This window comes from Bos grunniens, chromosome 18 (genome assembly GCF_055505025.1).
Source record: "Bos grunniens cultivar Pamir isolate PY7600 chromosome 18, Bosgru_T2T1.0, whole genome shotgun sequence".
In the NCBI taxonomy this organism is placed as follows: Eukaryota; Metazoa; Chordata; class Mammalia; order Artiodactyla; family Bovidae; genus Bos; species Bos grunniens.
Genome location: NC_141182.1, coordinates 26096998 through 26111709, shown reverse-complemented (window position 1 = coordinate 26111709; position 14712 = coordinate 26096998). Strand labels below are relative to the sequence as shown.

The 14712-nt window shown below is 53.9% G+C and overlaps 1 long non-coding RNA gene across 2 annotated transcripts; it reads left to right on the top strand.

Moving 5' to 3' along the window:
- The first annotated feature begins 875 nt into the window (after positions 1-875).
- LOC147353315 (uncharacterized) lies at positions 876-14344 on the top strand. Of its 2 annotated transcripts, none has more exons than XR_015145527.1 (3): positions 876-980; positions 12774-12848; positions 13548-14344. It is a non-coding gene; the product is annotated as an uncharacterized LOC147353315 (long non-coding RNA). The 2 variants fall into 2 exon arrangements; XR_015145526.1 differs by lacking the exon at positions 876-980 and adding an exon at positions 5487-5659.
- Positions 14345-14712: the final 368 nt, after the last annotated feature.

Below are 14712 nucleotides of genomic sequence, written 5' to 3'. Positions count from 1 at the left end.
AACTTTTAATTAATTTAAAATAAATTTGAAATTCCATCCTTCTGTTATACTAGCCAGATCTCAAGCGTTCTGTAGCTGCTACACATGGCTGATGGCCACCATATTGGGCAATGCAGATACAGGAAATTTTGATGGGACAATGCTGTTTTAAATGCTTATTTCAACAAAACAAGATTTTACCACCACTGTCAAAAAAGGGTCTTCCCTGGTGGCTCAGACGGTAAAGAATCTGCCTGCAATGCGGGAGACACAGGTTCCATCCCTCGGTCAGGAAGATCCCCAGGGGGAAGGGAATGGAAACCCACTCCAGTATTCTTGCCTGGAAAATCCTGTGGACAGAGGAGCTTGGCGGGCTACAATCCATGGGGTCCCAAAGAGTCGGACATACAAAAAAGTTCAGTGTAGCAGAATCGTTTCCTTAAAAGTGGATCTGAGCAGGCTTCTCAAACGTTAATGTTGCCTAGGAATCATCTAGGGATTTTGTTAAAACGCGAGTTTGGATTCAGCACGTCTGATGTGAGCCCCTAAATTCTGCATTTCTAATAAGCTAACAGGTTGTGCTAATGCTGCTGATCCACGGGCCTCCCTTTGAGCCACAAGGGATTGGAGGCTTAGTTACAAACACTTAGGGTGGATTTTAGGTGATGAGCCTTAGGAGTGGGACGCAAATTCAAAACCTATGAGGAGGTGAGCGTCGCCTTTTACTCCTGACCTCGATCACTGACCTTGGTCACTGTGTAACCTCATCCGGACGTGACAGGCTGGGGGTGGGAGGGCGACGTGCCTCCTGCCTGACAAAGGTGTGTCGACACACCAGCTCTCGCTCTCGTGTTTGCTGAGGGAGGGGCTGGCCTGAAAGTGTGGCTTGAGAGCCCTCGTGACCAAGACCTGCAGGGAGAAAGCCATGATCCATCCTGCCATCTCAGGGAAGAGACACAGGGACCATGGGTGTCTGTCTGCGGAGTGAGGTGGAGCCGCAGGTACGAGTGAGGGGCAAGGTGACCTCTGAGTGGCCCCAGGGCAGAATGACACAGGCACAGAGGGGCCGTCCACAGAGAAGCCGCAGGCCCCAAGGTGGGAAAATCTGTACCGAGGCTGGCGCCCCTGTGCCACAGCCCTGCCTGGGGGTCTCAGCTCAGAGCTGGCTCCCCGACCCCATCACATCTGCCCTTGCCCTTTGGCTGAGCTGACCTTGGGTGAGGGGTCACTGTTCCAAGTGAAGCCTGTCCAGTTCAGTTCAACTCCAGAGTCTTCCAAGAGCCCCCTATCTCCTCCAGCTGAGGGTGGCCCTGCCCTCTCACTGAGTTGCCCTTACCCAGGGTCCGCTCTCATGAGCAGGACCATCAGAGATGGTTGTGTGATCAGGTAAAAGGTGTAACGTCTTTTGTTAGAGGCATGAGGGAATGAGTCTATTCATCCCATAGACTCCAGATTGGAGGGGAGATTTCACCACATGAAGGCTCTGTGGAGGAGGACTTTGGGGGCCAGGAGCTGTGGACACCAGGCCGTAGTAGAAAGACCAAGTCCAGGCAGAGGGAACAACAGGAGCAGAGGCCTGGAAAGGGGAACTCTGGCTTCCAGTTACCAGATCACACAGTGCCTTTACACCTGACTTTCAAGCAGTAGCCTCAGGCTGCGGGGCCTAGTCCCGGCCACGGGTGGGCTGAGCTGGGGCAGGCGCTGGTGCTCTGCTCCCTTCTTTCAGCTCCTGCTCCTGGGGAAGAGGACTTTATTCCAGGCGCAGGCAGCCCTGGGCGCCGGACACTGGGGTGGGGCAGGCTCCTACTCCATGTTCCCTGGCCCCAGCCTCCAGCTCGGTGGGTGGGGGGTTCTCTGGTTCCATTCCCCGCACCTAATCCCTTGCAGCTGTTGTCCTCCCTGGGAAAGACAGTTGTGTTGGAGGGAAGGGAAATAGTTATTTTGAGTTGGTCACTGGCTTCTGACCAGGAGAGGTGGATGGCCATGTCGGGGCCTGGCCATGGGGTGGGCGAGCAGGACCAGAGCCATGATTAATTACGGAGGGTGTTGGGGAGGAGGTCATGGTCTGTAGAAAACAGAGCCCGTGTCATGAATGTAGTCGGCATCAGCTGGAGAGGGTGGGGAAGGTGGAGACAGCCTCTCCAAATGGGCCCTGGGAGTCCCCGTGACCAGGACTGGGGCTGCAGGGTAGAGGTTGGGGTGTCTCTCACTGAATGAGCTGCCTGTAAGCGACTGGGCTGCCCTATCTTCCAGGCAGGCCCTCCCCAGCACTGCCCTCCCAGCAGAAAGCAAGTTTGATGGAGACCAGAGCCTCTGGGACATCTGGCCTTCCTCCCTGTGGGGTCACTGTAGGGCAGGGAGATGAATGGATGTGCCTCCTGTAAGCCTGGAAAAGCCAAGTGGCCCGTGGTTAAGCCCTTCCCTGTAGGGTGTGCCAGTGCGGGCTTGCATCCTGGCTCCACTGCTTGCTTATCAGCCCTGTGAACTCAGCGACTGAGCCTTCCCGCTTTACAGCGACAGGAATGACAGTAGTGATGTTCGCCTCATAGGCCTGTTGTCGGGGTTCACTGAAAGCATGAGGGGACTGTGCTTAGGGCAGGACCCAGCCCTGGGCGGGTTGTTGTCATGGTGACGGTTGTTCTCAGCTCATCATCCTCATGGATGTCATGGTGGTCAGCCTCTTTCTGGCCCAGGTGTCTCTGCCTGCTTCAAGGGGTTTCTTGGAGAGGAGAAACAAAGACATCTTTCCCAGGAAGGAAGACGGAGGCTCCCAGGAATGTAGGAAAGGGAGACCAGCCCGCAGGACTGTGCGCCTGAAAGGACAGGGCCCATGTCTTATTTCTTCCCTGTTGTATCCCCAGTACCTAAGATAGTGCCTGGCACATCTTAGTGCTCAGAGCAAATTTTTTGAATGAATAAATGAATGAAAATTTTTTTTAGTGGATTAGCTGCCTGGGAGGTGGCCCCTGGGCCCCTGGCAGAAGGAGATTGGATGATGAACTTGTGGGCTGGTCAGTGACCCAGGACATGGCCATTGAGTCCTTCTGTCTGGAATCTGAACAAGGAAATAGAGAAGGGGGCAGTTAGCAGTTGGACTTGGTGAGAAGTGGGCCCAAGAGAACAGGGATGGAGTCGGCCCCTCTGAGAGGAAGGTGGTGGGGAAAGAGCGGGACCTCCTCTCCTCCCCTCCATCCAGACGGGCAAGGTTGAGAGAGTAGGGCCATACTCCCTGCGGCCTGCCCCCAATCCTAGAGGCCCTCCACCGTGAGGCGCTCATTGGTTCATTCACAGTCTCCCTGCCTGAGCAAACATGAAGCCCCTGCTGTGTACCGGCCACAGTGCTGGGAGCTGGAGTGCAGCTTTTACGTTGGGCAGAAACCCAGAGAGGGCGTCAGAGCCCTGGCTTCATGGAAGTGGAAGAAGAGGGAGCGCTCCTTGGGGGAAGCCGTGTCTACGGTTTGCACTGAGAGCTGAGGGATGGACACAGATTTTCTGGGAAAAAGAAAGGGGAGATGACCTTCCAGGCAGAAGGGACGGCGTGGCCAAAGGCTACAGACAGCCAACTTGAGGAAGTGCAAGAAACTCCACGTGGCTGGGGTCGGGGTGCTGAGAGATGGGGCGAGAGGATACACTTCTTGGGGTCTCCACTCCAGGGTCAGAGCTTGCCTTTGCAGAGCATCCAACCCGCACCATGAGAGACAGCTGCTCTTGAGCAGCTTGTCCTTGGAGCTAAGCCAGGTGAGAGGCCTGGGGCAGAAAGAGCTGGGGCCCGCTGGCTGACTGTGTGACCCCCGGCAGCTCACTGCTCCTCCCTGAGATGATTTCCCCATCTGCACGATGAAGGGCCCAGCTCGCTGTCCGCTAAGGCCCTGTCCCTGGCTCGGAGGGGCCCTAGGGGACACTGTGGACTTGTGGGGATGGGGTGGTAGGATGGGGGCATGAAGGCAGTCTGGAGAGGTTGGCAGCCCCATGTTTATCCTTTATAAGGAAGCCCCCTTTTCAGGGACCACTGCTAGCATCACCCAGGTCTTTGGATCAGGCTTGGATGAGACAGATTCCAATGGCTCCTGGCCTGAGTGGCTTTACTCTCCCGTGGGGAGACCGTCCCCACCCACGGAGTAGGCCCCCGGGGCCCCTGGTGCTCCATTCCCTGGCTGCCTGGCTCTTCAGGGCCAGCTGACTCAGGGCTTTGGCAGCCCCAAGTTGAACCCTCCCTCCAGCTGGGGGCCAAGGGGGACCAAGCCTTTCCCTGGAGCCCTTCCCACCCCAGGTTCTGGTCAGCTTCGGGCCTTTGCAGAGGGGTCTGCAGCTTTCTAGTCTGGTCCCGGGAACCGTTTCTGCACATTCTCACCTGTGGTGCTTACAGGTGGACCTGCTGAGCAGGTGTTGCTGCCCCACTTGATGAGGGGTGGGAAGAGGGGCGCTAAGTTTCCAGAAGGAGGAGGAACCCAGCCTAATGATGCACAGCTGGGCAGGGGCAGACTTGCAGAGGTGAGGTGTGGGGGGCGGGGGAGCTGCTCCCTGGTTCTCACAGGGACCGAGCTCTGCTGGAGGACCTGGCCTTGGGCCCCCCATCCAATCTGAAAGGGAGGCATGGGGCCATCCAAACGTTCCCTCGGGGCTAAGCCCTTCTCTCCTTGGGGTCCCATCTGGCCAAGTCCTGGTGTGTGTGGGTGGCTGTCACAGGGAGATAGTGAACACATGGATTAAAGGCATGGTTTTGTGGGGGTGAGATAGCCTTGAATCTGAATCCCAGTTCCACTTCTTTTTCGCTACATAACTTGAGAAGTATCCCTCAGTTTCTGGATGGAGAACCATTGTGCCTCCCCCTCAGGGTAGGAGAAAGGAGAAGTGAAATGAGCTATACATTCATTCAAAGATATAGTCATTGAGAACCTACTGTGTGTCAGGCATTGGGACAAGAGATAAATGAAAAATGAATGCAGGCTTCCTCATCGAACTCACGTTGCGACTGGGGAGACTGACCCCCAAAATGCAGACATAACAGGGACTTCCCTGATAGTCTAGTGGTTGAGGATCGGCCTGCCGATGCAGGTACAGAGGTTCGATCCCTGGTCCGGGAAGATCCCACATGCCATGGAACAACGAAGCCCGTGTGCCACAACTACTGAAGCCCATGGGCCAAGAGCTTGTGCTCTGCAACAAGAGAAGCCACTGCAATGAGAAGCCTGTGCACTGCCACTAGAGAGTAGCCCCTGCTTTCTGCAACTGGAGAAAGCCCACATGCAGCCAAGAAGACCCAGTGCAGCCAAATATAAATAAATAATTTTTAAAAGGCTTTGTATAAAAATACAGACATAACAAGTGATACAGTAGACTGGAAGGTGAGGAGGTGGGATAAGAGGAAATAGAGCCAGCCCTGAGGGGTGGGGGGTGCTGGGGAAGGGGACAGTGTAGACTCAGGGAACAGCATCCTAGGTGGGAGGGACAGCATTGCAAAGTACCTGCATGGGCTGTGCCAAGTGACTCAAGAAGCAGGGAAAGCAGAGTGGGTGAGGCTTGGAGGAGGTGAGAATGTGGTCAGCGAGACTGAGGGGGCGGGGGGTCTGCCCCTCCTCTGCGGCCAGTTCCACAGGAATTCGCTCCTCCGCAGCTGTGAAAGGCCAGGGCTGTGTGGACACAGGACGGAGCCCCTCTAACCCCGCTTCCGTGCTGCCGTGTGAGTGCCTTTTTTCTCCTTTTCTGCCCGCCCAGGGCTTCTTCCTCAGGTCCTTGGGCCCAGAGGCCTCCCCCAGTGTGGCCTGTGACCGTCTTCACTGCGGGGCAGAGACCCCCACACCCCCCCAGCCGCCTGTTCTGCCTCCTGTCTGGGGAGGATGCTGCGTCTGCTCTGGCCCGTTTCAGGGAGCATCACAGAGGCTCCTTTCACCAGAGGGCAATGTCAGGGGACTGGGAGGGGATGTAGTGCCCTTCTGCCTGTGGGCATAAAGACCCTTTTTCTCTTCTGCCGCGTCAGCCCTCTCTGGACTGGCGGGCAGAGGGGCCGCATTCTGGGAGATTCGTGTCCTTCCTTTTAATGTACAGGCGAGACTGGGGCCAGGCCAGACAATGGTGATGATTTACAGTCTGCTGGGCCACAGGGCTGCCTGCTGGGCTGGCATCAACCAGAGAGTTCTGCACCACTGGGTCAGGGGGCTGCCTGCCCAGGACCCCGCAGTGGGCGCCCCGACTTACCAGCTGCAAAAGGCAGGGGTTGTGCTGGTAATTTCAGAATCCCCCCACCCCAGCTCTGCTATTTTGGGGTGCCACCTCTGCTGGCCTCTTCTTGGGTCTGTTCATTCCAGGCTCATCTTTACCTGGATTTCTCAGCCCTAATCTGTGTCAGGTCCCTCGCACTGCAGCTCTGACATTCTCTCCTGGACAGAGACCTGCCTTTGGAGGGAGACAGGTGGAAGTGGGGAGCACACGGCGGCCCCGGGCGGGGGATGGTGAGACCCTGGGGGAGCACCGAGGGAGGAGGGGTAGGCTGAGGAGCTGGTGGAACAATTTGGGGAGATACCTGCAGGAAGCTGGCTCTCAGGCAGGAGAGTGCTGGAGAGTTAGGGGGAGAGACGGGGACACCGGGAGGGGTGAGCAAAGCAGAGAGAGAGAGGAAAAGAGAGACGGACCGAGGCAGTGAAGGAGAAAGCCAAGGAAAGTGAAAGTGAGAGAGCACCTAGGATAGAGAGGAGCACACCCGAAGGCGAGAACAAGAGAGATTCAGAGGAAGAGAGAGGGTGGTGGGGAGAAAGCAGGAAAGGGGCAGAGTGGGGGAAGAGGAGGATGAGGGCACCGAGGCCAGAGCCAGAGCCAGAGCAGAAAGCAGAGCAGGTGAAAAGCCAGAGGCCTTCTCCCCAGACCTCCCCAGCCTTGACCTCCCACTGCCCGCCCCACACCCCACAACCCCACCCCAATCCTCGCTGGCCAGGGAGGGAGGTGCGGGCATGGCGGGGGCTGGGCTATCCTCCACTGGGGACAATTGAGTTGCACAGAAGCAGGAACTTTTTGATAAAACAACAGAACAGGCCCTCAGAACGAAGTGCCCCCTCGTTGGAGCCCTGGTCTTCCCGAGGCAGGGGGCTGGCCACCAAGACCTCTCCAAGGGTGTGGGCTGCACCATCCTATTCTGGGATGACAGGATCCAATATTTTGGAGGAAGGTGGTTTTCTGACCATCTGCCTTGGTTTCCCCCTGTGAGGCAGGGTGGTGGTCAGGGGCCTGAGTTCCCCGATGGGGTTGGGGCCAGAACTCTGGGACCAAGGTGGGCTGGCAGGAGTCACAGCATCTGTCCAGGTGGGACCAGCTCCTGTTCACCCCCAGCCTTTGTTCCAGGAAAAGGCAGCTGGGGGAGGGGGTGGAGGGCAGGAGAGTTTCCAGGGAAAAACCCATCCTTCCATGGAACAGGCAGCCTCCCGCCACTTCACCCCTCCACCCCACCCTACCCCATCCTGGAACCAGCTCCATTCCTTCCCCCCTCCCCTTTTGGCAGGAGGAGCCCAGCAGCTGGAAAAATCGTGCTGTGCTCCCGACTCCCACCTCAGCAGAGCTGAACCCATGGTGGCCCTGCAGAGGGGGCAGGGTGTGTGCGTGTGAGTGTGTGTGTGAGTGTGTGTGTGCACACACATGCATACAGGTGCTGCCTGGCCATCATCGCCTGCAGCCATGGGTGTGGGAGAGGCAGGGTGCATCAGAGGGAAAGGAGCAGCCTGAGCCGAGCACCTGGAGCCTCAGTTTTGTCGTTTGAGATATGGGCGTGCCCTTGTCTCGCTTCCTTAATAGGGCTGATGTAAGGGTCACAGACGCCAAGATGAGCGGAGCAGGAACATGTCCCTGAGGCCCCTGGATACCCACTGCACTCATACCATTTCTGGTGACAGGTGCTGCTATTACTGTCCCCCTTTCCCAGCTCAGAGATGGGCCAGTGGCTGTCCTGAGACTGGAGCCCAGTCTGACTGATGCAGGTACTGCCCCTGGGCGCCTCCTCCTCCCTCCAGGGCTCTGAGGCTCCTTGTCCTGCCCCTGTGAAGAGCAGCCTCTCTCGAGGGACCAGGGCCCTTTCTTGCCTAGAGGATCCCCAGAGGCCATGGGCTCCAACTCCTTGTCACTCATCTGAGGAGCCTGAGGCCCAGGGGCCTGGAGCTTCAGGTTGCAAAGCACGTGAGGCAGGGCTGGGGTTCTGGCTTCCTGCCTGGTGGTCCCGGATGTGGGCTGTTTTTCTCTCTTCCTTCCTTTAAGCATAGACTGGTTCCTGGTAGGGTTATCAACACAGGCACACTCCCCTTCCTCCTGCTCTTCTGCCTGCCCCCAACCCTGCCACTTTTTCCACACCTCCCCGAACAGAGGGTGAGCAGGGTAAGGATGCTGAGTGAGGCTTCTCGACACCCCTTTGGCCCCACCCCTTTCCAGGACATGAATGCCTCCCCCCACAGGCTGCTTGGAGGGACCCAGCCCTTCTCCAGCAGCTTTGTACCCCAACCCCCCTCATCAGGGTCTAAACCCCATGGCCTTTGGCTGGATGGCCAAGGCCGCTGAGAACAGTTCCTTGGTTGGTCAGCCTGGAGACTACCTCCTACCCCCCATCCCCATCCCACCCCCGCCCCCTACCCACCAGCAGGGGACAGGAAGTAGCCCAAACCATGCCCCTTCCCCAGTATCACCTATTTCCTGAGTCTGGGTCTGGGGAGGCTTCCAGGAGGAGGAGGTTATTTAGGGAGTTGCTTGCCACTTCCCTAGTGGCTCAGAGTCCACTTGTAAAGCAGGAGACCTGGGTTCGGTCCCTGGGTCAGAAAGATTCTTTAGAGATGGGAATGGCAACCCACTCTAGTATTCTTGTCTGGAGAATCCCATGGACAGAGGAGCCTGGCAGGCTACAGTCCCTAATGTCATAAAGAGTCAGACACGACTGAGCAACTAACACTCCATTCCACTTGCCCGTCTAGGGGTGACTTGTGTGGGGATGATGCTCAAGGCAGAGAGAGGAGTGGGAGGTGGACAGGGCTGGGGAGAGGTCCTGAGCATCCTTGGCACAGAGGCTTGCAGCTCTCCTTGAGCCTGTTGGATGCACAGCGAGCCCAACCAAGGGGAGGGAAGTGGGACACAACCAGAGGAGATGAGGCCAGGTGGCATAGACCCCGGGCCTCCTGGGAAGGCACTGGGGCAAGGTGATCCCACACACCTGGGTTTGGGCCACTGAGTCAGCCAGCAGCAGCCCTGAAGCTGCTGCCCTCCTTGGGCTCAGCTGTCACGTGTCACGTCTGTCTGCTGGTGCACGGTTCTGAGCTCTGGGGTGCCTCAGATGCCACAGCAGCCCTGGGTAGCTCCCACTTGGTGGGAACGCTGGACTCTCCCTGAGGCAGGCACTGCTCACAGGCGCCCTGATCCCCGGTCTGGTGCACCTGGTGCTGTGCAGTGGGCTGCTCTCAGTTCACCCCCTCCCAAGGCTGCTCTTGGCTGATGGGAGCTGCATAACCCACAGATGCCCGGGAGTAATGAACTGAGGCTGACCGATGTGGGCAGATAGCAGTGCAGTCCCCCAGCCTCCAGAGTCCACGGTGTCTTCAGAACCATTCACCCTCCAGAGTCCCCGGGATCAGGCTTAGGCAAGAGCTCTCCTGAAGCCTCATCCGGGTGGGCTGCCTCCTTTGCCCTGTTCCCTGCTTCCCTCACTTTCACACGAACTGAGATTCTCAGTAAACCACTTGCATAAATATTGCATCTCGGGTTCTGCTTCGGGAGCTTGAGCTCAGAATTGACCTGGTAGCCTCACTTATAGAATGATATCAGGGCTGGGGAAGAGGAATGGGGAGGCAGTCTTAGGGGCACAGGAACACCTGCTGGATGAGGTGACGTTTGAATCGGGGCCTTGAAGGTTGAGTAAGAATTGTTGAGCTGAACAGTGCCTGTTTCATGTAATGTATCTTATTATTGTTCAGTCGCTAAGTCATGTGCAACTCTTTGCGACGTCATGGACTGCAGCACGCCAGGCTTCCCTGTTCTTCACAGTTTACACAAACTTGTGTCCATTGAGTCAATCTTGCCTGATTTAATTGCTGAGGACCTGAGACATCAGAGGTGCAACACAAGCAAGGGCCCTGGGGCAGGAAAAAGCACTCAGTCACTTATATCTGACTCTATGGACTGCAGCCTGCCAGGCTCCTCTGTCCATGGGATTCTCCAGGCAAGAATACTGGAGAGGGTTACCATTCCCTTCTACAGGAGATCTTCTCAACTCAGCTCAAACCCGGGTCTCCTGCCTTGCAGGTGAATATTTTACCTTCTGAGCTACCAGGGAAACCCAGGAAAAGGCAGGGCATGTTCAGAGCAGGGAGTGGACCTGTGGTGGAGGGAAGGGAAGTAGGAGATGAGAAGTTAGGACAGCCGTCACCCAGCCCCGCACAGAGTTCATGGCCGATGGAGCACCTGCTGAGCCCAGATGGAGCCTCAGAGTCCTCACGCTATGTCTGGCAGGCTCTGTCAACCTACTGGATTAGCACGTGAGGTGACCCGTTCAGTGTCCCTGCCCCAGAGAAAAGGCAGGCTGGGCCCACGATGGGATCTGTGGAGAAGGCCCAAGTACAGTAGGGGCCTCCCCTGGGAAGCGGCCATTGTGGCCCATAAATAGGTTAGGCGGTCAGGAAACAGGAAATCCTGACAATACAATGAGGCCTGGGGCGCAGGGGTTTCCTCCAGGCCGAGGGCTGGACCGAGGAGGCTTCTTAGGCCAAAGGCTCTGCTGAAGCAAAGTCTCCCTGGCCACTGGCCTCAGATGCCCGGCTCTTCCCACAGTCCTCGGAGGCCGCGGGGTCCACCCTCACCCCACCCGGCCCAGACAAGGGCAGCTCAGGACAGGCCAGCACACGCCAGGACAGGCAGCGGAACCCCCGAGGGAAGAGCCGTGATGGGCTCGGCTCCCAGCTGAGCTTGGACCCAGGCAGTGATGGGAGCAGCTGGGGCAGCCAGACCAGGGGCCAGCGGCCAGGCCAAGGAGGCTCCCCCCGGATCAGGGGGTGCTTCAGCTGGGCTCTCTGACCCAAGAGGTGCACACATCTCTAAATGGGTGTCACTGGGCCTGTCCCTGCTCTGGGCTCCCCAAGGGCGTGGTGAGCACCAGGCTGACCCTACCCAAACCCCAACAATGGAGAAACAACAAGATCTCTCATTAGAGAACCAGGCAGCCTGTAAAACCATTCCCCAGAAGAGTTTTATTAAGAAAAGCAAACAATAAAACACGATATCCTATAGGATCCCAATTTTGTTCAAATACACACAAACATAAAAATGTGTGTGTGTCTCCACACATGTGCACAGACGGGACAGAAAAGAGTACCGATAAAAGGTCAAAGCGGAGAGTATCGGGGGATTTTTATTTCTTCTTTGTTCTTTTCTGAAATTCTAATTTTTCCACAGTGAACTTTGTAACCATTAAACACATACACACAACCCCCGCCCCAAATCCTGCAATACCTGTTTTCTTTTAAGCACAGTGTTTACAAAGAGTTTTTAAAGAAGGGGGGAAATGTTGATGCCAAGCTGAGGGGAAAACAGGATACAACGTTGATATACATCGTATGTAAAGAACAAGAATATCAGGGCAGGAAGGGGATAGGAAGGAAACACCCAGGGTGTCAGGGCTGGCGGCTTTGCGGGGATACCACCACGGTTCCGTCCACCTAGTGTGAGAATCCCCACACTTTTGTGTGCCTATTGTACCCTCAGTCTTTAACATCTTTGTCAATCCAGAGAGTAGAAGATAGAGTCCTGCTCTAATTTGATCCAGGGGGTGGCAGATAGACTCTCATAATTTACACATCCTTGATTACTGAGCCTCTTTCCACCCAAAACATTTTATTATGAAAATTCTCAACATACAAAGAAGTAGAAAGAATTGTACAATGACCATCCATTGACCCACTATGTAGGCTTTGCAATTTACATTTTACTAGACTTGTTTTGGGCTTCCCTAGTGACTCAGATGGTAAAGAACCCACCTGCCAATGCAGGAGACCCAGGTTTGATCCCTGGGTCAGGAAGATTCCCTGGAGAAGGGAGTGGCAATCCATGTCAGTATTCTTGCCTGGAAAATCCCACGGACAAAGGAGCCTGGTGAGCTACAGTTCATGGAGTCGCAAAAGAGTCAGACATGACTGAGTGACTCAATAACAACTCAGGAATAGCTGGATGGACTTGATGCATAGGGCAGGTATATGGGAAGAGACTCAGAACGTCTGTGTCCTCTCTGAGCACCACTCTGCCCACATTTGTATGTGTTCACCAGCCTGGAAGCACTGCAAACCCCACCCTTTGGGGGTTTTATGGAGGCTTCATTACGTTGGCTTGATAGAGCAAATCATTGGCCATTGGTGACTGACCTTAATCACTGACTCCTCTTCCTTCACCAGAAACTGGGGTAGGACTGAAAGCTCCAATCCTCCAATCCTGTGGCTGGTTCCCTTGACAACCTGCCCCAATCTTAGCTTACCTGGGGGCTTTCCAAAAGTCACTTCAATAGCGTAACAAGATACCTTTATCACTCTCATCACTTAGGAAATTCCAAGAGATTTAGAAGCCTTGTGCCAGGAACCCAGAGGAAGACCAAACGTATACTTTTTATTATCAATCACAATATCATAGTACTGCTTTGAATTTTCTTAAACATGCCTTTTCATGAATATATGTGAGCATTTTTGCTGCATATGGAGCAAGGCTGCTGGCTCAGAGAGTGTACCTATGTCCAGCTTTCCCATATGATGCTAAACAGTTTTCCAAAGTTGTATAATTTGTATTCCTGTCAACAGGGAATGAGAGTTCTGGTTGCTCCGCATCCTTGTCAACACTTGGCATTATCTTCTGTTTTCCTTCTAGCCGTTCTGGTGAGTAGATGGCAGGATTGCATTGTTGATTTCATTTGCATTGCCCCGATGGCTAATGAAGTTACGCATGTGTTCGTATGTTTATTGGTTATCAGGATATCTTTTTTTAAATAAAGTGCTGACCTAGTCTTCTGCCCATTTTTCTTCTGGATCATCTTTTTCCCCTTCTTGCTTTACAGATGTTCTTTATACATTTTGGATACAGATCTTTTGTTAGATATACAGATTGCAGGTATCTTCTCCTGCTCTGCGACTTCCTCTTCATTTTCTTAATGGTGTCTGGTGAGGGACATTCTTAATTTTGAAGCATTGCTTTCTAAAGTAATCTTGAAGAAGATTTGTTTACAGTGTTATTTTAACACTTGCAACTGTGAAGTCATATCCCCAGGAAAAATTACAGCATGTGTGTTAAATGCCTCTGCCTCCTCTCTCCCCCACAGCCAATTCTGTTGAGTGTCCGCCATAAATATCTCAAATTAGAATTCACTGAGGTCATTTCAGGCTGTTGTGTCTTCCACAAGTAGTACTTCCTTGTTTGAAATAAAGGAATCAGAAATCCTCAGGTAATGGGAGCCTTTATCAGAACTTGTATATACAGTAAAGGGACTTCCTCTTTTCTGAGAGAGATTTTTTGGAGGGGAAAAAAGTTGCCTAATATTCAGGCATAGCCAGTCTGTACAGACATATTCTCTGTTCCAGGGCTGTAATAGACAAATATTGGAGGGGGCTTCCCTGGTGGCTCAGTGATAGAGAATCCACCTGCCAATTCAGGAGACACGGGTTTGATCTCTGCTCCGGGAAGATCCCACACGCTACAGAGCAACTAAGCCCGTGCACCACAGACATCGACTCTGCTCTAGAGCCCGTGCTCCGCAACGAGAGAAGCCACCCCAACGAGAAGCCTACGCACTGCAGCTAAAGAGAGAAGCCCCTGCTTGAGGCAACTAGAGAAAAGCCTGCGCAGGAACAAAGACCCAGGACAGCCAATACATAAATAAATAAAATTATGTTTTAAGAAAAAGAAAAATACTGGAGGGATTCCCTGGCAGTCCAGTGGTCAGGGCGCCTCGTTTCCACTGCTGGGGGCCCAGGTTCAATCCTTGGTCAGTGAACTAAGATCCTGCAAGCTACATGAAGAAATCAGAAAAAAAAAAAAAAAAGAGAGAGAGAGAGAAATATTGGAAATACCCACACATCCTAACTATGGTATATTCATTCAGTGGCATACTAAAGAGCTATTCAATACAGACAAGATGAATGTATGCATAAGAATGTAGACTTAAGAGGGGAAAAAAGCCAAGAGTGGAACAGTCTGTGTGGTAAACTGTGCACTCATCTTGAAAATGCAGTCTGCTTGGAAGGACTCACACCAGCGATAGGAAGAGGGTGGTGGTGCAGGAGTAGAAGAGAGCCTTATATTCTTTTGCAAATCGCTGGGGGCATTCAACATACTCTTAACCTGTGTGCACCTATTATTTATCCCACCAAACTAATTGAAAATTTAAAAATACAAAATATAGGCATTTGAAAGGGAATGCAATTTTTCATCCTAAGAAATGTATGCAATCACTTTGAGTCCTGAACAGTTCCCTTCAGAGCTGTGAAAACTTCTCCATGCAACCCCTACTGCTGGGGTAAGGACCAAGGTGAGGGCTAAACACTGGGGTGTCTCCTTTTGGGGCTCTACTCACAGCAATATGGGGTCCACCTGTGGCCAACTCAGGGCTGACTTCCCATGAGGCAGAGCAGGTGAAGTGCCTGGGGTCCACAAGAGGTCCAGGGGCTCATGGAAATGTTGGAATTGGTTTAAAACAATAGAAAAAGAATACAATCATGCCTAGATTATATTTGTCTTTTTACTAAC